Below are 21,711 nucleotides of genomic sequence, written 5' to 3'. Positions count from 1 at the left end.
TTTGACATTCCCAACTGGCATACATTAGATTGGCATTTTCCATACAAGTGACACAAGCATTACAGTGGCCAAGTAGTATTTTAATAATAAAAGAAGATGCCCTATATAGTATCGACATACTGTATTATTGGAGATGTGGAGATTTATTCTTGTTACATAATCGCTAATAAGGGGCCATCTTTTTCAATGGAACTTTAGAGGGGAAGCAAACATTAAATTAGTATTAAATATTTATTGCCGCACACCTCAGAGGAGATTAAAACTCAGAACTTCCTCTCTGCTCTAGAAGATAAGCAAGAGCATAATAACCTTCAAAGAAAAACATTTCTTTGTTACAACTGATACAAACACTGCAATAAATCTGCAGTGTGTCTACTTTGTGCTTTCATGGAAGCAGACAAAGGGTTAACATCCTGTGTTTACAAATTAGCTGAGGCTGCCTAGGCTTACAGAGATTCATATGCTGACACTGCTGAGAGATCAAATTACAATGTGATTACTTGCAGCGGAGGGGGAATTAGACAGGCTCTTCACTCTAAACAAGTGCAGAGTGGATTCATCTTTGTTTTCCTTGTGTTACATGTAGGAGTTCAGGTCCACTTTAACATTCATAATACATCATCAGTAAAACCAAACATACCTGTAGTACACAATAAAACATTGGTACCCTAACGGATTACAGAATCATGCATCATCCTAATTTGTAATAAAAACATTTTTTCAAGCACCAAGATAGATTCAGGAGCAGCACATAACTCTGCTAAATTAGGTATACAGAAATTGTACAGTATATTGGATGGTACAAACAAAAAAAAAAGTTTGACAACTCCTGAAACACTTGACAGGTTTTGTTCAACAGAGTTTACTTCTTCAGGAGAAGGCATTAGATAAGACTTAGATCTAGGAACCTGAGCCCTATGGGAGAAACATGCTTTACAAATGTTAACGTAATTGTATAAGAATAAAAAACATTTTAAATTACTAAAGTCAGATTATACTCCCAAACCTAACATTTCAGTAACTACTCTTCGTAAAAAAAAAAAAAAAAAAAAAATTAGGAAAGCATTCCCATCTATTCACTTTATTTTCACTTTAGAGAGCAGGAGAAACTTGCTTAGCTCGTCATCGGCAAAGGCAAAAGTCATTATTGCCAGCTGAAGCTCTCCGAGCCATGCGTCTTCACTCTGTCTCAGGTATTGCCAGGGCAATGTAGATGTTCAGCAGAAAAGGAAGGGGGCAGAGTGAAGACACATTCCTCAAAGTTTTTAGTTTTGGGATTATAATCCCATTTTAAAAACAGTTTAGGACAAATATGTAGAAAAATTTAAACTGTAGTTTTCCAAACAGAATCACCAAGATAGCGAGAAGGAGAGGCAATACAGTTCTGCCAGACTAAAGGTTGACCACAAGAATCGGGACGCTATACCTTAGGTGACCGTTAGGGGTGGAGTTTTGTACAGACGTTTTGCTAGTCTACAGGCTAGCAACACATTCTATTGATATGGAGGAGGAGAAGGCATGATGGCCCAGTACATACCTCCCAAATTTTTGAGATGAGAAAGAGGGACAAGTAAGCCACGCCCCTGCCACACACCTGATTACGTCCCAGTCACACCCCTAATCACGCATACCATAAAGATTTCAGAAGAAAAATAGGTTTTTTTAAACCACACTGGTCCTTTCTATCCTGGTTCATTTTCCTTCATAGTAAAATTTTTAAATTAGCAATATATCAATTTAAAGTTTGGAGTCAAATACACTTTTTAGTAGAGAAATACATATATTTACACAGAAAGAGGGACAAAGTCCTGAAAGAGGGACAAAGTCCTGAAAGAGGGACAAAGTCCTGAAAGAGGGACAAAGTCCTGAAAGAGGGACAAAGTCCTGAAAGAGGGACAAAGTCCTGAAAGAGGGACAAAGTCCTGAAAGAGGGACAAAGTCCTGAAAGAGGGACAAAGTCCTGAAAGAGGGACAAAGTCCTGAAAGAGATAAGAGGGACAGGGCTCCCAAAGAGGGACAGTTGGGAGCTATGCCAGTGTACCATGAGCAGCACAAAGGAGGTGGGGCAGGAGAACAATAGATTCGACCTGCACTCAGCTGAGTACAATCCACCAGTTTGGATCTCTCTGCAACGCATCAGGGAGGATCGGCAGCAAACAATCTAAAAAAAAAAAAGTAGAAAAGGGAGGAGCGCTCCGTAGTGTATTAAACTTTTTAGTTGGATACCACGCAAGGGTTAAAAACACTTACAAAAATGTAAAAAACAGCAAGCAACATTTTTGTAAGTGTTTTTAACCCTTGCGTGGTATCCAATTAAAAAGTTTAATACACTACGGAGCGCTCCTCCCTTTTCTACTTTTTTCTTGTACTACAGTTACACCCTTCAGCCGGGGTTGAGGAGCAGCCAGTGGTCGTATTAAAGAAAACCAGAAGTGGTGGTCGGTTAGCGCAAGATTGCACATCGTTTTCTCAGCAAACAATCTAGCATGTGATCAAGTCTTTACACCAAGTATTCTTACTAGTGAAGAGAGCATAGCGATAACCGAGAGTGCGGGTCACTATTTTTCACAATCCAAGATTTTCAGACCTGACTGTTTGACAGAACAGAGAAAAGAGATCACAGAGGTGACCCAGAATCCTGACTATAAAAAGTTCTTGCTAGGTGGGACATTAATTTTTACATATGATATATTAATACATATTTGAATGTATACAGTACTGACTTCTTCCACAATGCTTTATGTAGTCTTGTCACTAACTGTACATAGTAATTTTCACTGTTTGCACAGATTGATTGGATGGTAAACACCCCCACCCTCCCAAACAAATCTGCAAGTGTATACAGCAGTCTCCAAAGCTTCCCACCCCCTCCCCCCTGCATCTTTAGAGCTCATCTTCCCTATAGAGAAGACCTAACAGAGAAGATGATCCAGTGCAGTTCTGTCCTGCAAGTGGAGGAGAGAGGAATGACATGCTTTATAAAAGAACAGGACATTCCTAGGGATGAGATCACAGGCAAAGACAAAAAAGTCAAAGAAGAAACTTCCACTGGCCACAGGCCTCCCTGCTGCTTGGAGAGGGGAGGGGAGATAGCCCATCTGGTAGTGTCAGAGACAGTTACCAACATGCCAACACACATCTGACGAACAATAACGCTAGTCTAAACACAACATTTCCGTGGTCACTACAGGCAAGCAGCATCCAGCATTTGGTTGCCAGGCTACCAACCATGGTCATCACCACTCATCCAACACCGCCGTATCAGTGACCTGCTGAGCTTACCAGAAAGGTGAGCTAAATCATGCATCTACTTCAAGTTCCAGGTGTAAGAAATCGCGTAACTGAGGTCACACTCAGGGGACACCTGTCACAATCACTTTAGTCAGGGTCAGCTGCTTGAAAACCACATAATATTGGCCTAGTCTGCAAGTCAGTGATGCATAGTTTGGGGGGGGGGGGGAGGGGGCGTGCATAAAAAAAGTATAATGTGCATGGAAGGGGAGGATAGGGGGTAAGACAGGACAGACCAGCCACAATATCTGCTGTAAGAGCGCACTTCATCTTGTATCCATTGTGGAGGAACCACTGTCAGCTGCCCGTCTGAATAAGCCCTCCAAGTGCTGCAGTTATAGTTCTAAAACCATGAAGGCCACTCGCACCCTCTTAAAGTGAATCTAAAAGGGTATTTAAAAAAAAAAAAAAAAAAAAAAAAAAGAGGGAGGAGGAAAGGGAAGGCTGTAAAGGAAAGGCAAGTCCTAATGAGCCTTCCTGTTCCTCTCACGGTCCCCATGTTCCAGCGATGGATCCAGGGTTCAAATTTTCCGCCACAGACGGCTTTGGAAATCTTCGGGAGCACAAGTGCTCTCGAAGACGGGTGGCTCAAAACTGCGCATGTGTGAGACAACGAACGGCAGCCTGCCTTCGGGAGCACTTGGGCTCCTGAAGACTTCGGAAGCCTCGGGCAGTGGCAGAGAGCAGTCTCCGACCAGTTGGTTGGAGACTGCCAATGGGGGAGCCAGCGGTGGAACGTGGAGACTGTAGGAGGAACAGGAATGCTCATCAGGACCCAGAGCCTTCCCTTCTTAGGCGAGTATCGTCTTTTTACAGAAATAAATAAAAATCCCTTCAGACTTCCTTTAAAGGACCACGATCGCAAAATGTTGAAAAATGTAAAATACACATGTATTAGTTGTACGTTTGTCGCAGAATAAGATGCACTATAAATATTTTTTTTTCCTAGGTTCCTTTCACTTATGCTGGGAATGCACCATAAGATTTTTTTGGCAGATAGATGGTTCTATAGATAATTTCAAACATGTCCGATCCGATTGTCGATCGTTTTTCTGTTCGGTTTCTCATAGAAGTGAATGGAAATCTATCAGACAGTAAATTTGCTAGAAAAAAAAAAAAATCTTATTGTGTATTCCCAGAATTACAGTAGGGCATGGAAATCTGACAGATTTGGACTAATCCATGATATCCTCAGGGATTTTTATCTTCAAAAGCACACCCTAGATGGCAATGACACCCACCAACTGCCAGTGTACACACAGGAAGAGAGTGGCCTTCCAACACCACTGTAAAGGTCCTTTCCAGGGAGTTCTTTTTAAAAGCAGACAGCATTGAAAATCCTCCAGCCCTTGCTGTTCATCTACAGTAGTATTCTTCATAACATTTATATCTACAGTGGTATTCTTTATAACATTTATTCAACAGTTTTATTTTAAGCCCTGTTCTGAAGGCGTTTGCAAGCTAATGTTCTAATCCAAATAGACGCACCCGGAAGTTAGTGAATTTATAAATCGGTTATTGGTGGTGTCACCATTCATAGCTACTTCATGTTGTGACAGCTAGCTAGGGGAATCAAATTGATATGCAAATACATCCCTGATCCCAGAAAATGCCCATACGGCTTTCAGTGAGATCACATCACCTATTGAGAAATGTAATTTTTATTCATTAGATCCTGCAACTATCCTCTGAAAACTGCTGTTCACAAGTCTGGGGCACAACCTCTGATGACCAACGGAATGCTCATTATTCCAACCTGATGCAAAGTGTTGGTATAGTATTTCTACAGCTTTAGCTTACTGCACATAGCATTATTGTATAGACAGCAACTGATGTTCTCACCTCTCTATAGTCCCCAGCAGGCTGGGGAGGGAATTGTACCACACAGTAAAAAAAAAAAAAAAAAAACCTGTAGGAGGGAGAGTTGCATCCGTGCTTTCTGAAAGACACTATAAACTGTATACGCTGCTATCTTCATCCAAAGAATGGATTTCATTCATACATGACGGCTCAGATTAGAAAATTATCTATACCCACAATGGCTGTCTGGATAAATTTAAGAGAATCGGTTATCCATGAGTGCACTTTCCAAGTTTTGCAGACTTTGACTAGATACTCGGCAGACCAAAGGTAGTCACACGTCATACATTTATTTATTTATTTTTTTGATTGATTGATTTGAGCATTCCAATCCATTTTTCCAATTGATTGTAAGTTTCGATCAGAATCTTCAAGGTACCACACATGGCTGTGGAGTCAGTACAAAAATCATCCGACTCCTCAGTTTATGAAACCACTGACTCCTGGTACCCAAAATTGCTCTGTGGCGTCGGATGATTTTTGAACCAAATCCACAGCCCTGGTAAGTATCAGAATAAAGGAGTCGGAGTCTGATTTTTGTACTGACTCCACAGCACTGGATTTCTCAATCGAAAACAAAAGCTTTCGATTTTTTCTGGACAACTGATCCTATTTATCAAATTGGTTTAAAACAGGATCTTTTATTTGTATGGTGTGTGGCCACCTTAAGGCTGTTGTCCTCCTCCTGGGTCTTAATTTTCTTGTATGGTTGTGACAGGTACTTTTTATAATGTCTCCCATTTACACTTTCGATTTTTTTTTTCTACATTTTTTTCCTAGGTGATATATTTTCACACTGTATCAATAAAATGTCATTTAAGCCACCAGCAGGCAAGAAATTCATTCTGACAGCACTTTACCTAATTTTTTATATTTTCTCAACTGCAGAGTGCTGAGAAGTAATTGTAAAACAGAAGATGAAAAATGATCTAGGTGAAAAATCAGAAGAAAAAAAGTTAATTGAAAGGGCCTTTGTCTTAAAGGAATACTGTAGGGGGGGGGGGGGGGGGGGGGGAGAGGGGGGGGGGGGGGTCGGGGGACAATGAGTTGAACTTACCCGAGGCTTCTAATGGTTCCCCTGCAGACATCCTGTGCCCGAGCAGCCACTTACCAATGCACTGGCCCCGCCTCCTGTTCACTTCTGTAATTTCAGACTTTAAAGTCTGAAAACCACTGCGCCTGCGTTGCCGTGTCCTCGCTCCCGCTGATGTCACCAGGAGCATACAACGCAGTCCCAGTATGGTCTGTGCCTGCGCAGTACGCTCCTGGTGACATCAGCAAGAGCGAGGACACGGCAACGCAGATGCTGTGGTTTTCAGACTTTAAAGTCTGAGATTCCAGAAGTGAACCGGAGGCGGGGCATCGGTGAGTGGCTGGGCACCATTAGAAGCCCCGGGTAAGTTCAACTCATTTTCCCTAGACCCCCCTACAGTATTCCTTTGAGGCAACACGTTACACTTTTTTAAAAAATTGGATTCAATTTGACCATTCCGATCCAAATTTCGGTTGATTGGAAGTTTTGAAGAAATTGTTAGATTTCACACAAAAGAGTGTTTGAGCTTGCCGCAGTTTCGGGGAAAAGATTGGAAATTGGAGTTTGTATGTTCTTCCCGTGTCTGCATGGGGTTTCCTCCGGGCACTCTGGTTTCCAGCCACATCCCAAAAACATACAGATACGTTTATTGGCTTCCCTAGAAATTGGCCCTAGACTGCTATACATACACTACACAATACATAGATAGACATAGGACTATGGTAGGGATTAGATTGTGAGCCCCTCTGAGGGACAGTTAAACACCAAGACAATATACTCTGTATAGCGCTGCAGAAGGTTTGGCGCTATATAAATGCTAAATAATAATTTTAAAAAATTGTGGCAAAGTTGGTTGGATAGAAAACTCTTCCTGCATGGCAACAGTTTGAGCACAAATACTGCCAGTTTTGCCATAGGATAGCTTGCCAATATGCAGTATATAGAGCACCCAGGGGGCAAAAATTATGAATATTTTCCATACACTGTTAGCTTATGTAGACAGATACTCTCCCTTCACAGCGCAGCAGTGGGTCTGAACAGCTGAACAAATGCAGAGACTGATATTTTGGCAGAAGACATGGATGCTACTGAGAACATCAATAGCTGAATCAATAGGGTTAAAGCAGCTTTGGTTCTACTGTGATCAATCTGGAGATCTCTACACTGATAATTACAAAATAAAGTGAAGAGCATTCAGAGTCATAAAAGTGTATACCGTAATGTGGGGGCCGATTCAAAAAGGTGCAATCAGCCTCATTGGCAATAAAGTTCCATTACCTCTGTGAAAATAATGTCACTTTTCTAATTGCCAAAACTTATAAAGTGGTATTCAGCTTAAAAGGATTGCCACTTTTAAACAGGATCTCTATCGTGATGCCAATTTTGGTATACAGGCAGTCCCCGGTTAACGAACAATGGGCTTGATTCACAAAAGCGTGATAACTCACTTATCACGCCTAAAAGGTTTGCACGCGCCAACCAGGGTGCCAAGTAGTTTGCACGCGCCAACCAGGGTGCCAAGTAGTTTGCACGCGCCAACCAGGGTGCCAAGTAGTTTGCACGCGCCAACCAGGGTGCCAAGTAGTTTGCACGCGCCAACCAGGGTGCCAAGTAGTTTGCACGCGCCAACCAGGGTGCCAAGTAGTTTGCACGCGCCAACCAGGGTGCCAAGTAGTTTGCACGCGCCAACCAGGGTGCCAAGTAGTTTGCACGCGCTAACCAGGGTGCCAAGTAGTTTGCACGCGCTAACTAGGGTGCCAAGTAGTTTGCACGCGCTAACTAGGGTGCCAAGTAGTTTGCACGCGCTAACTAGGGTGCCAAGCAGTTTGCACTTGCTGACTAGGGTGCTAAGCAGTTTGCACGTGCTGACTAGGGTGCTAAGTAGTTTGCACACGCTTAATAGGGTGCCAAGTAGTTTGCACGTGCTAACTAGGGTGCTAAGTAGTTTGCATGTGCTAACTGCTTAGCACCCTAGTTAGCACGTGCAAAGCATGTTAGTGCTAACACTTTGCACGCTTTAGTGAATCAAGCCCTAGATAAGAACTGTGGGTTCCTTCTTAACCTAAATCTGTTCTTAAGTCAAAACATTGTGCCATCTCTGTCCCCTGTACCTCCGCTGTGCCCCCAATGTCCCCCTTTGTCACCTCTGCCCCCTGTACCTGCTTATACAAGTTTAAAAGCCATCTTTTCTTTGAATTTTTTAAAAATCGAATTTCCAATGTAATTTTTTTCCCCTTTTTTTTTTTTTTTTTTTTTTTTTTTTTTTTTTTTTTTTTTTACTTGTTCCCACAGAATCAAAGAATCCATGCCTTTCGTATTGGCGGGTCATGCGTAATTCAGGGTTCTCAAGTTGGGGGACTAGCATACAGTATGTATAATGTGATGATCAGCTGCCAGCCTATTGTGTTCTATGGAGAGGGGAGGGAGAGGTACCAGGCTGCAGGAACATGAAATTAACAGCTTTCAGTCATCACTGATCCAACATCATTTAAAGACAATGTGAATGACATAGAGGGGACACTTCTACAGACTGTACATTTTCAGGGACAATTTCAAACAATTGTTCAAGGTAAAACAAACAAAAAGCATGTTACATGCATATTTTCTTCTTCAACTCCTAACTCCAGGTAAGCAAAAATATTCCGACTTTGAATCCACAGCCCTATTACCAAGCTTAGGGCTTAGACCTTACCGTGTGAGTTGGGTGCATAACTTTAGGTGGAACGCAACACCCTATATATATCAATGAAAATTCCATAGGTCGTTCAGCACACCAGGCTTCTCAATTCCTATTCTTATGAATAGAACTGAGAAGCCTGGTGTGCTAAACTTATATTGACGTTTCAAACACCAGAAGTTGACAGTTGTTTCGGGGGTCACGTACAGTTCCCTTCTTCAGAATAGTGTAGACATTTGACAAGGGGGTCCATTGCCTGCCCACACATTGCAGATAGATTCAACCATAAAATCTATTGGAGTTCCTCTCATCCCCGCCACCTGCCAGGACACCCTTCCCCCTCCAAGTGGTGTGTGTTGAAGGCTCACCTGGTGTGTGTGTGTTCGTGTGTGTGTGTTCGTGTGTGTGTGTTCGTGTGTGTGTGTGTTCGTGTGTGTGTGTGTTCGTGTGTGTGTGTGTTCGTGTGTGTGTGTGTTCGTGTGTGTGTGTGTTCGTGTGTGTGTGTTCGTGTGTGTGTGTTCGTGTGTGTGTTCATGTCTAGTACACACAATGAGATTTTCAGGCAGATTTCCTACCAGATCGATTATTTCCATACAAGTTTACAGAAAATTGATCAGAAATCAGATCAGACATGTTGGAAATAATCGATCTGGCAGGAAATCTGTCAGAGAACCTCATTGTGTGTACCTAGCATAAGTCATTAGGAAACTGAATGCTGGTACCACTGTGTGCCCGATCGTGCCCTTGTGGACAAGATTTCTCAGCAACTTCCAGCGATTCTTTACTAATTTTAGCTAGAAATTGATCAAAGGACTGATCAGGTAGCCATGTTTCGGCATCGATTTTCCTCAGATTCAGGAAAATTTTCAGATTGTCAATCAAGCAATGTATGGGCACTCTTAGACCAGCGATCTACTTCATGTCAACCCCATTATAAGGCTTAGCTCACACTGCAAAACGCAGTCGCAAAGCACTTCACAAATGCTTCAAAGGAATGTGTATTTTTGCACATTCCTTTAACCTCTTTAGGACCACAGGCTTGCAACTCCCTAGTGACCAGGCTATATTTACAATTTAGCTCTCTGCAGCTTTAACAGTTCGCTGCACGGCCATACAACTTAGCACACAAATTAAACTTGCCTCCTTTTCTTGCCACCAACATAGCTTTTTTTCCCCTTAACAGCCTGCCAGCCTCGAGGAGCTCCGCTCCCTGTCTAGGAAGGGAACGATCGCACATGTGCACACACGGTCCCTGATAATCTCCGCCCTCAGGACTTAAAGAGACTCCGTAACAAAAATTGCATCCTGTTTTTTTATCATCCTACATGTTCCAAAAGCTATTCTAATGTGTTCTGGCTAACTGCAGCACTTTCTACTATGACAGTCTCTGTAATAAATCAATGTATCTTTCCCCTGTCAGACTTGTCGGCCTGTGTCTGGAAGGCTGCCAAGTTCTTCAGTGTTGTGGTTCTGCTATGAACTCACCCTTTCTGGCCCCTCTATGCACACTGCCTGTGTGTTATTTAGATAAGAGAGAAGAGAGAAGCTGCTCTAATCAGCTGGATAAATTGTCCTCTGAGCTGGCTGGGCTTTCACATACTGAGGAATTACAAACAAGGGCAAAGCTGTTTGCAAGAAGAAAAGAGCAGCCTGAAACTTCAGTGCATGGGGGAAAGAAACACACAAATGATCTCTTGAGATTCAAAAGGAATGCTGTATACAGCCTGCTTATGTATGGATGTATTTTCTATGTGTGGACATACTGTACATCAACCTACTTCCTGTTTTGGTGGCCATTTTGTTTGTTTACAAACAAACTTTTTAAAACCATTTTTAACCACTTTTAATGCGGCGAGGAGCGGCGAAATTGTGACAGAGGGTAATAGGAGATGTCCCCTAACGCACTGGTATGTTTACTTTTGAGCGATTTTAACAATACAGATTCTCTTTAAAGCCAAACGGCATTAGGCAGTCATGGGGGAGCCACTCTGCAGCCGCCAATTGGCGTTAGGTGGTCACAGAGTAGTTAAAGGATATCCGAGTGTACAGCAAATGCAGTACGCTCCCGATGACGTGAGCCGTATTCACAGAAAAAAAAAAACACCACACACACACACACACCTCATAACACCCTCAAAGGGCGACGACACTGGACTAGCGCTTTGCCTTTTGCCAGACATCAGCAAGTGTATCAAAAATTGTTCCCAGTGTGAACCAGCCCTAATGCTGGGAATACACAATGAGATTTTTCAGCAGATTTACTGTCCGATCAATTTTCCGATCATTTTTCTGATCGATTTCCAGTCACTTCTATGAGAAATCGATCAGACAAACGATCGAAAATCAGATCGGACATGTTGGAAATTATCGAACAAACCATCTATCTGCCCAAAAAATATCATGGTGTATTCCCAGCATAATACTGCTGCTTTTTTTCCTGCTGACTTTCAGATCGGCGTTTTCTCAAGTCCATCCACCTGATTGCACCAGCCTGTCTACTTGCAGGTATTTTCAACACAAAGAGCAATACACAAAAGGCTCTGCAGTCTTCTCTTCCCAAACAAAAAGGTTAAAACAAATTGATTGCCTTCAAGGCAACAATCTTAATTTCCCAAGCACACAAACAAGACCAGTTATCCCTGACAGTTGCTAGCACAACAGCTACTTTCCGCAGAAGGAGGAACAAAGGCAACCGGAATCCTGCTGTTCCCAATGTCCCAAAATTCCAGGGATGCTCCACGAGGCATCAGCAGCGAGCCAGACATACAAGAAGGTGAATTTCCCAGGAGGCATTTCCTAGCTCCCCATAGGTAGGAAAATATTACAGGGTAATTTATTGTGCTCCACAAGATCAGTCAAGGACAGTTTCCCCCATTCACTGGTGGAAAACACAACAGCCGGCAACCTCCACAGACTTTACTGCACCAGCCCAGTAAAAAAAAAAAAAGACACACTGAACTAGATTGCTTGGTAAAAATGTCACCAGGCCAATAACGGCTTTAAAAATGTAAAGACTAATCTACATGATACGATTCTTTATATGATTTATTTACGATTCTATTTACAATCCGATTAAATCCGACATGACCGATCAGGATTCGATTCAAATTCGATTTGCCATTGTTTTGAAATGGCAAATCGAATTGTATCGAATCCTGATCGGACATGTCGGATTTAATCGGATCGTAAATAGAATCATAATTAAATCGTATAAAGAATCGTATCGTGTAGATTGGGCTTAAAGAGAACCCGAGGTGGGTTTGAAGAATATTATCTGCATACAGAGGCTGGATCTGCCTATACAGCCCAGCCTCTGTTGCTATCCCAAACCCCCCTAAGGTCCCTCTGCACTCTGCAATCCCTCATAAATCACAGCCATGCTGCTGACAAACAGCTTGTCAGAGCTGGCTGTGTTTATCTCTATAGTGTCAGTCTGCTGCTCTCCCCGCCTCCTGCAGAACTCCAGTCCCCGCCTGCATCCCTTCCCTCCCTGCTGATTGGATGGAAGGGACGGGGGCAGGGACCGGAGCTATGCAGGAGGCGGGGAAGCAGCTGAGACTGACACTACAGATGTAAACACAGCCTTACAGCATGGCTGTGATTTATGAGGGATTGCAGAGTGCAGGGGGACCTTAGGGGGGTTTGGGATAGCAACAGAGGCTGGGCTGTATAGGCAGATCCAGCCTCTGTATGCAGATAACATTCTTTAAACACACCTCGGGTTCTCTTTAAGGCAGGAGACAGGGCACTGCAGGGAACACGAAAGGGGCAACTATGGTTTTAACATTTTGTGCAAGGCTGTCTGAAGACAAGGTCATTGGGCAGGATGGGTTATTCCTGAGGTGTGATGTAAGAGCCTCATTCTGTCACCAATTATAATCAAAACATTTAGTGTTCGGTGTGGGAGAAATGAAGCAACAGTGGGAACTGACCCCACACAACAGTTGTTCCAAATGCCAGACATTTTTCCAAATTTAGCAGAGTTTCAGGCAGGCATTTATGCACCGATACAGACAAACATATAAACAAGTACTGCCTTGATATCTGTTCAATACAGTTCTTGCAAGGCTACCCTCACAGGTCAAAAAAGGAGAGGGCTATACTTTAAGTCAGTCAGGAGCTACTACATCACACGCGGCTTACAGTCTTCTTATAGATAACCCACGGTGGCGAACAAAACCTTAGATACTTGTTCAAGAGAAGCCTCTGGATCCTCCTCAATCCCACCACCGACCGCAACAGTGCAAAAAATTGTGGGCGTCGCAATAGGCCGTAATATAAATTACAGCTATAGACAGTAATTTGGGCTTTGTCAAATGACTGAGCCCACATTACTTTAAAAACAGTTAACTAGGCCACCAGGAGTAGCTAGCGAACGAATTACGCCTTTCCCCTAAGAACAGGGAAGCCTGGAGGGGGAATAGTAAATTAACTGGGACTTTTGCAGGAGCAGGGTGAGCAGTTTTTCGGCTTCACCCTGTGCCCAAATTTCTCAGCGCTGTTTGTATGTACGCACCGCCGACAGTCAGGACCCTCTTTTAGTTCGTGGCCACACTCCCCTTCGGGCATAAGCTTGGCTGTACTGCGTGTAAGTACAGCTTCGGCTTACAGCACCACCGTACTTACGCAGGGGCAGTACAACCACACTCATCCACAGCCGGAAGTGCAGCCAAGATAAGATACCTGCAGAGAGTCTGTGAGTGTCAACGGTGGGGTCATGGGGAACATGGGAAGCCTCTAGACTATCTAGTGGCCTCCCTCTAGCTTAGTATCTAACTTTTTTTTTTTTGCCACCTCAGGTTCACTTTAATTACAAGGGGAAGCTGAATGATCAAGTCCAGTGTTCTCCCCAGAATTTTTTTCCAGCTGGGTGGCATGAAAAAGTAGCCGGGTGGCATGAAAAAGTAGCCGGGTGGGTTGAGATGAAAATGCAGGGCAACTCTGCTTACAGCATAGGAGGATGTGAGGAGGTGAGCCGATGACAGCCGGGTGGTCACCAAATCTAGCCGGGTGGAGCACCCGGCTAAAAGAGCCTGGGGAGAACACTGAAGTCATAAACCACTGTGGTGTCGATTTAGGTCATGTATCGAGGCATGCTAAGAAACCCTATCTGCACACGCTCAGTAGCGTCTTGCTGATATCCCTGTCGGCTTGTCGATGGCAGCTACTTAATAGGAGTGGGATTAAAGGCAGGTTAGAGTTAGGAGTGCAGAAATAAGTTTTATGAGGAGAAGGGGTGGCGGGGGGGGGGGGGGCGGTTAGTGTGAGGCAGAAGTCAGGGGGTACGTTAGTGTGAGTGAGACCACACTTCATCTAACCAGTAGAACAACCCGATTAAAGTTTAGGCCTGGTAGTACAACTTGACAAAAGAAAAACCACAACACTACCGGCAGTATCCAGAAAGCAGGCTGGGGGTAAAATGTTGTCCATGCAAAGAGGAGAACGGGTCACATAGCTGCTCATACTGGATGTTCTGTGTTGCTCGCCTACCTGATTCACTGGACTAGATCAGTAGAAATGAAAGCAAAAATGACAGATTACTTAAAGGAACCCGAGATAGGGCCACAGCAATAAAATATACATACCTAGGGCTTCCTCCAGTCCACTCCGGCCTGTTCGCTCCTCTTCCGACTCCCCATTTTCCTGCAAATGGCCAAGGAAAGTCCTCCGGTCCGGGGCCAACAGCGCATGTGCGCTCCCGCCACATTCACGTCACCAGGAGCGAGACAGGGGGAGCACGCCTGGCCGGACTGCACCTGGAGGATTTTCCGGAGCCAGCGAATGGGCAGTCAGAAGAGGACGATGTAGAAGCAATCAGGTTGGAGGAAGCCCCATGTATGTATATTTTATTGCCGTGGCTCCACCTCAGGTACACTTTGAACAGAGGGTTCCCAGATCTTATCTAAGGGCAAGATTCCTCCGCAGGACCCTCCTCTTCTGGCTGAATTCCAGGCTGTGTATGAGCGCATGCGTACTGGGCATGCACGGCCAGTAGAACAAGGTGCTTATGCACAGAGTAAAAAAGCCATGCATGAGAGGATTTGTTCTACTCGGAATGCACCAACCTTATGCGCAGAAACACATTGAACAAGCTCTTTACAATGTTTAGATGGACCCAGCACTGGAATAGTGGCCTGTAAGAGGATCCTACTACAGTGGTAATTATCTAAAAAAAAATTATTTTCCAGGTGCACTTTAAGGTTGGTGTACAGTGGTCAGTTTTATAATGCATGTGTTACAATGTTTTATAATGAGTGTGTCCTGCAATGAAGACTTGACAGACTTTAATGCAAAGCCTGCATGCAGCGAGTTAGAATAATGCGATCACTTACAAAAAAGTACTGTGAACAGATCTGTAGAATTGTATGGGCAGCGAGTTGTAATGCAGAATTATTCTGCAATGTCACAGTGCACCTTGAACGGGGCATAAAAATATTTTAGCTGATAAAACATTCCATAAAGAATTTATGTCAGCCCTGCGATTAGATGTCTAACTTCAGTTTTAAAGTAACATAAAAAAAGGTGCCATCTGTAATTTCCTCCAAAAAGAAGAAGAAAATAAATAAAACAAAACAATTTCTTGGCTGCTGAGCATATCATGACTGCCAGACAACGGGATTTTAAACATGGCAGCCATAATTTCCCTTACTACAGTTTTCCTTTAAAAAAAAAATAAAATAAAATAAAAAGTGGTCTTTAAACACACAGGTGCAGAAAAAAACACTTGAAAAAGCTTCCCATACACCATGAGACATTACTCGGAAGATTTGATCACTGATCAAATCTGCCGAAGATTTGAACACAAAGTGCCATCCAATCGTAAGTCACTCAATTTCTTGTAGAAACTGGACTGTTTTTTTGGTGGTTGATCGGGGAGGGGGCACAACGGTATACATGCAAGGGGGCCTACAGCTGGTAATGCATCCCCACTGCTAATGCTGCTCTCCCTTGAGCACTATGACAGCAAAGCATTCTGACTCTTACTGCTCCAGCTGGCATGCGCCTTCCTCTGTACTGCTGTCATCGCCCGATGCCCGTAGGGAGCCAGCAAAGTATGCACCTAGGTAAACCGCAATGTCACTGGAGCAGTGAGTGCCAGAGCATTCTGCTGCTCTAATACTCTGCCTAGGGTTCCTGCATTTACAGGGTGGACACTGAGGAGTAGTGCTAATCATTTAATAGGTTTCATGCTGAAATCTAAAAGAGAAAAATTTATATCTATCTATCTATCGCTTCCTTCAGCCCCCTCCTGCCACACCAGCCTCTTCTGACTGACTGTTCGCCTGCAATTGGCCCCCAGAAACTCCTGGACCAACTGCTCATGCGCAGGCTGTGCCTATGCGCACAGAATGCTCTCAGTGACGAGAGCATGCCTGGCCAGACTGCACTGACTGATTTTCCGGGGCTGTTTGGGGGCAAACGGGGAGTCAGAAGAGGATGGCGTGGGAGCGATCAGACCGGAGGAAGCCCAAGCCAGGTATGTATATTTTTTTTGTTGTATTCCCATCACAGGTACACTTTAAGCAATAACAGTTACTGTCCTGCTGATTCTCCGCCTCTAATACTTTTAGCGATAGACCCTAAACAAGCATGCAGCAGATCAGGAGTTTGACATTATTGTCAGATCTGGCAAGATTAGCTGCATGCTTGTTTCTGGTGTTATTGAGACACTACTGCAGCCAAATAGATCAGCAGGGCTGCCAGGCAACTGGTATTGTTTAAAAGGAAATAAATATGGCAGCCTCCATATTCGTCTCACTTCAGTTGTCCTTTAAAGTAAACCAGAGACCTCATTGCCTAAAGATTTGATACTTACCCAGGGCTTCCTCCCGCCCCATAAACACATGCAAATCCCACGTCATCCTCCCGCGGTCTGCCGTTCTTACCTGGCTCAGTCGCCTCAGTCCGGGTCTACTGCTCATGTGCGGGAGGTCTACACATGCGCTGAAGACCCAGACTGGACCCGACTGAGCAAGTTACCGGGGCTGATCGCTGCTGAACGGCAGCCCGCGGGAGGACGGCGTGGGACTCGCACATGTTTATGGGGCGGGAGGAGGCTCTAGGTAAGTAGCAAATCTTTAGTTAATGAGGTATCTGGTACACTTTAAAGGCTATTAAGGAAGTAGTGGCAAACTGATTGCAAGTCATCACTTCATTGCTCCCCTGCAGATTACACCCCATTGACAGAAATATTTATAATGGAGCAACCTGCTTCTTTACAGTAAGAAATCAGAGCACTGATCTTCACCTTAACTACCCTACAGTGGCAATCCAAGGCTCCACTTATCAGAATCGAAAGTGGTGATCAACCTCTCTGCCAAAAACAGAGGTAAGCATTCATACACTTTTTAAAGTGGCGATTCCCAAAGAAAGGGTCAAAAGGGTATTTGATAAAAACAAAACATGCTTTTTCCACCACTCTGCCCCGTATAGCATTTCCTACTTTGAAAATATTGAACCCTATCTGAGGATCTGTCCAGTGCTGATTGGCTGCTTCATAAAACAGTACAAACATGGAATTTACTGGCAATGTAATACAGAAAATCAAAAGGAGACCAAAGCTCAGGTACCAGCAGAGTGCCACTTTTATTGCAATTTATTTGCATACAAAATTTGCATATTCCTGCATCAACTCAGAACTATTTGCATCCCTTTGACCATCGCTGCCATTATAAATAGGCCCCAGAGCCAATAAGGGCAAATCACAATAGTTTTGGAATTATGAAAAAAATGCGTTTCACTATGACATGCGTTCATATGCAGTGCTGCTATCCTGCAGTCACAGGAAACGCAACACCCTCTGTGAGCGTACATCATCATCCAATCAGAATGTCAAACTTTAGCAACTGAGCACAGAAACTGATGCAAGCAGGTTTCTGACTGGTTAAGAATTACTCGCTGTCTGCACACAGAAAATTTTATCTTTGCACTTTTTTTTTTTTTCTTTAAAAAACAGAACAAGCAAGACATGTTATGAAAGAAGAAAAAAAATCAAGTTAAAACCAGGCTGCCAGTATTAATTTCACTTTGAAGCATCACACATCAACACAGCTGGGCTTCTGTTCATAGTTCCATGATGTGTTTGCTTCTGTGCGCAGGAGGCTCCTAATCCTATTCTTTATTCCCCAGCGGGACACATTCTGAAAATTGCAAATTATGCAACAGTTTTTACCCTAATAATATACAACATCAGCCACAGGGGACTCTTGATGCTTCAGTGAATCCTGTAAATAGTTTATAAATGGAGTAGTTATAACAAATCCATTTAACCATTCATATGCCAGCACAGCTGGATCCACAGAAGGAAGATAGACGAATATCAGCATCAGCCCTGCCTAGTGTACTGTACACCTTACAGCAGGCGAAGGAATTGCTCAGTACTCCAGTGACTGACGGACTGCAAGTCCCAGCACACAAGTCATGTCAGGTGTTGTAATCCTAGAACACAACTGGATTCAAGCAAGTTTGGGAAAGCTGAAACTAGTTTTTAAAGTTTTTACAGAGGACCAAGGAGAGGCTGTTGCCCCGGGCAACCATGTAGGCATCTACTGAGAAAGGTGGAAAATCAGTAGATAGCTAGAAATCTGCCATTACTAGAGAAGTAACAATGCTCTTCCAGAGATCAGCAGAACTAAAAAAGTGATGATCAGATTAAATGATCGAAAATTAGGTGTCTTTCTCCTCAAACGCCCCCCCCTTTCCTTCCCTTCCCCAAACACCTTGTGCATCACTATACACTATCCTTGCACATTTTCCAAGCTAAAGTAAATTTGGTTGCAATCTGTATGCAGAATAAAATTGGACCGACCAAATGCAGGTGCAGTCCATTTTGCTAGGACCAACTGCAATTGGTTATAAAATTCCGACCAAATTTGCATCAACTAAGAAAAATGTGCATTATTAGCGATCAACTCTTAAGCCTGGTACACACTTTCAATTAGGATTTTAAAATCACTGACCAATTTTACCACCTCCATGTAGTAGGAGAGTCAACAGATATTATTTATAAGCAGATGGGTGCAGGTACACCCTCATACAACATAGAGGTGTAACTTGGTCAGGGATTGGCCAATCATAATTGAAAGTGTGTGCCAAGCTTAACTGTCACTTCAAAAGAAGTGAGAAATCAGTGACTGCAGCAGGAGCCAATGGGGGCTTTTAGAGAACCACGGTTTGTGAAATGTAGTCCATTCCAGTAACCTTAGCTGTGCACCGCCACTTTAAGGCGCCCTTTCCACTAGTAGCTTTTTGCGATCTGATTGTAAAACGATAGATACTTAAAAACTAAGATCTGATTCTGATCATAAACCAACAGAGACTTAAAAGTAATGGAATCCGCAAAGACCGTATCCAACAACGTTTGAGATGTAATGGTTTTTCATTGTCCTGCTGCATTTGTCATGCACTTGAGCTCCTATACAAAAAAGGTATAGAAGTGCAGGAAAGATCGTAAATGCAATTTTGTTCCCGCGATCCAACTGAAAACATTTTCACGCCTGTTTTATTTCTACAGTTGCATATGTAATTGCGCTGTACACCTGTCAGATTGTGGCAGTAGTGGAAATAGAATGAAACGCAATTGCATCACAGCGCGATCGCATCACACCAGTTTCTTAGTGGAAAAGGGACCCAAGGCAATTACATTAGGCAATGATCGCCAATGGAAAGGAATAAAATCTTGTTATAGAACATGGTCATAATAAAGGAGGCATCTGATTGTTCTAACTGGTGATCAAATAAGCAAAAATTAATTAGCAGATCAATACTCCTTTAAAAATAGACCTTAACGCCTGGTACACTTAATTATGATTGGCCAATCACTGACCAGTTTTACCACCTCCATGTAATATGAGGGTCAACAGACTTTGAATACTATGAACAGTGTAGGTAACGTACTACATGGAGGTGGTAAAATTGGCCAATCACAATTGAAAGTGTGTACCAGGCTTTACAGCGTACACACACTCCAATTTTGATTGGCCAATGATTGACCAATTTTACCACCTCCATGTACTATGAAAGCCAACCTACACAATCTGTTCATAATATTCAAAATCTGTTGGGTAAACCTACTACATGGCAATGGTAAAATTGGTTAATCACAATTGGATGTGTATGCACCCCTCATTTCAATTAACAGCAGAAATCTAATCGCTCTTAGTAACCACCCAACTTTTTCTCTAGTTTCATTTGCAAGCCTTCTTAAACCACGCCAGCGGCAAAGAAAATTAAAGTGCAGGAATGTTAAACATATTTAAGCATTTATTTCATAAAAAGTAAACAATTTAACAAGACAGAAACCCTTCTCCACATATAAGACACTAACCACTGAAAATGAGATGGTGAGAAGCGTGTAGAACATGAATGAATATTTCTGTGCAGCGGACACATTCACATAACTTGAGATCTGCCCCTGGAAACAAGAGGCAGCTATGGCATTGGCCACTGTGGCACAGAATGCATAGTGCATTTGGCTGATGGTGGCACACATGGAGCTAGAGAAACAGCAGCAGCCAGTCTGGCTTCCACACTTGCTACAGCTTTGACTCCCAGAGGATAAAGACCTTTTCAGCACTGGGCTAGATTGGAAAAATAAACAGGATTTGGCAGCAGCTGTATTTGACAGTCCAGACTCGGTTTAGAACATTTACTCCCCTTACCTGATTGAAAGTTCTGTCTCCCAGATGCCTTTTGTGTAATCCAAGGAAGGGGAGCCTGGCACTGCCCTGGTGGCACCAACAGCCGCACAATGCAGGTGTCACAGTAGCCAGGCAGATGTATGCAGAGTTCCCTTTGTGCAGGCAGAGGTGTTGCTGCTGTCCTCCTGGATAGGATGTCTCAGGCAGGGGTCATCACGCTTGGGCATGCACTCTCTCCATTATGCAGAGTGTCTCTAGTGTGCTCCCAGCAGCGCTCACGGAATCCCCGCTCTGTACATTTTGAAGGATCTTTTTGCTGTTTTTTTAGGATTCCCCCAAATCCTTTACCAGCTTCCAGGGAATGTGCACCCCGCTTGCAGGTCCCCTTTGTGTGTCGGTCTCCCGAGGATTACTTGAGAAAAGCTCGTCTTCAGCATCACTCCAGTGCTTCTCTCTCCCCCTCCAGATTTCAATCTGCCTCCTCTCCGCTTTCCCAAACTCAATGGGGACGACCACGCCCCCCAGCGCTGCAGCAGGCTGGAAATCAGATCGGGTATTTGCCTAGCCGCGCCCAGATTCCCAGGCTCTAGCTCTGGCCACGCCCTCTCCCCTATAGCTCAGGCTATGCAGGTTGTTTGGTAATAGAACGTAGCAGCAGTGTCACCTCCAGCTACATGTCTGTGCTACACTGATAGCTGCTGCTTAACAGCAGACGGAAATAATCACATTCCCAGAAGCAATTAGATTCTCTTCTTCAGCCAGGCTGCTTAGACAGCCATCCCAATGAGTGGCTCTGTAAAATAGGGCAGAACATTGATTCCTGAACTCTTTTCGAGTCTGATCTGTCAGTCATACACTGCCGTCTCAGACGAGTCAATTTTTCAGTTTGTGATTAAATCCGTACTTTTAAAGTGACTACAGTCAGATTTCCTCTACCTATATACAGCAGTTCTATCATATTAGGTAGTTATTTACTAAGTTATAATTCATATAGGTAGTACCAGCATATACTGTGGCACTTGACAATTACAGTGTCTTATATAAAGTAATGCTTGGTGAAATTTGCCTTCTTAAAACAGAAGGAAACTTGCAATAATTCAGGTATAAGTGAACATTTGTGGTTACTCACAATGCACCACTACTGAATATGCAAATTATCCCTTTTCGCCCCTGTAAGCAAGACAAGCATCCAGAACCGCTGGTGTATAGCA

General features: G+C 43.5%; 1 protein-coding gene across 4 annotated transcripts in view; it reads right to left on the bottom strand.

Annotated features, from left to right (window-relative positions):
• The window catches only part of PLXNB1 (plexin B1), a 319,785-nt gene extending 298,770 nt beyond the window's left edge, over nt 1-21,015 (bottom strand). For 2 of the 4 annotated variants that reach the window (XM_068254005.1, XM_068254008.1), the window contains exon 1: nt 20,522-21,015. The gene's annotated coding sequence lies outside the window, so the exon portion shown is untranslated. The remainder of the gene's footprint in view (nt 1-20,521) is intronic. The other 2 variants (XM_068254007.1, XM_068254009.1) reach the window with 1 other exon arrangement.
• Between the last annotated feature and the right edge of the window lie 696 nt (nt 21,016-21,711).

This window comes from Hyperolius riggenbachi, chromosome 9, assembly GCF_040937935.1.
Source record: "Hyperolius riggenbachi isolate aHypRig1 chromosome 9, aHypRig1.pri, whole genome shotgun sequence".
Lineage (NCBI taxonomy): Eukaryota > Metazoa > Chordata > Amphibia > Anura > Hyperoliidae > Hyperolius > Hyperolius riggenbachi.
The sequence above is the reverse complement of the archived record's forward strand: the minus strand, read 5'-3'. Positions and strand labels throughout refer to the sequence as shown.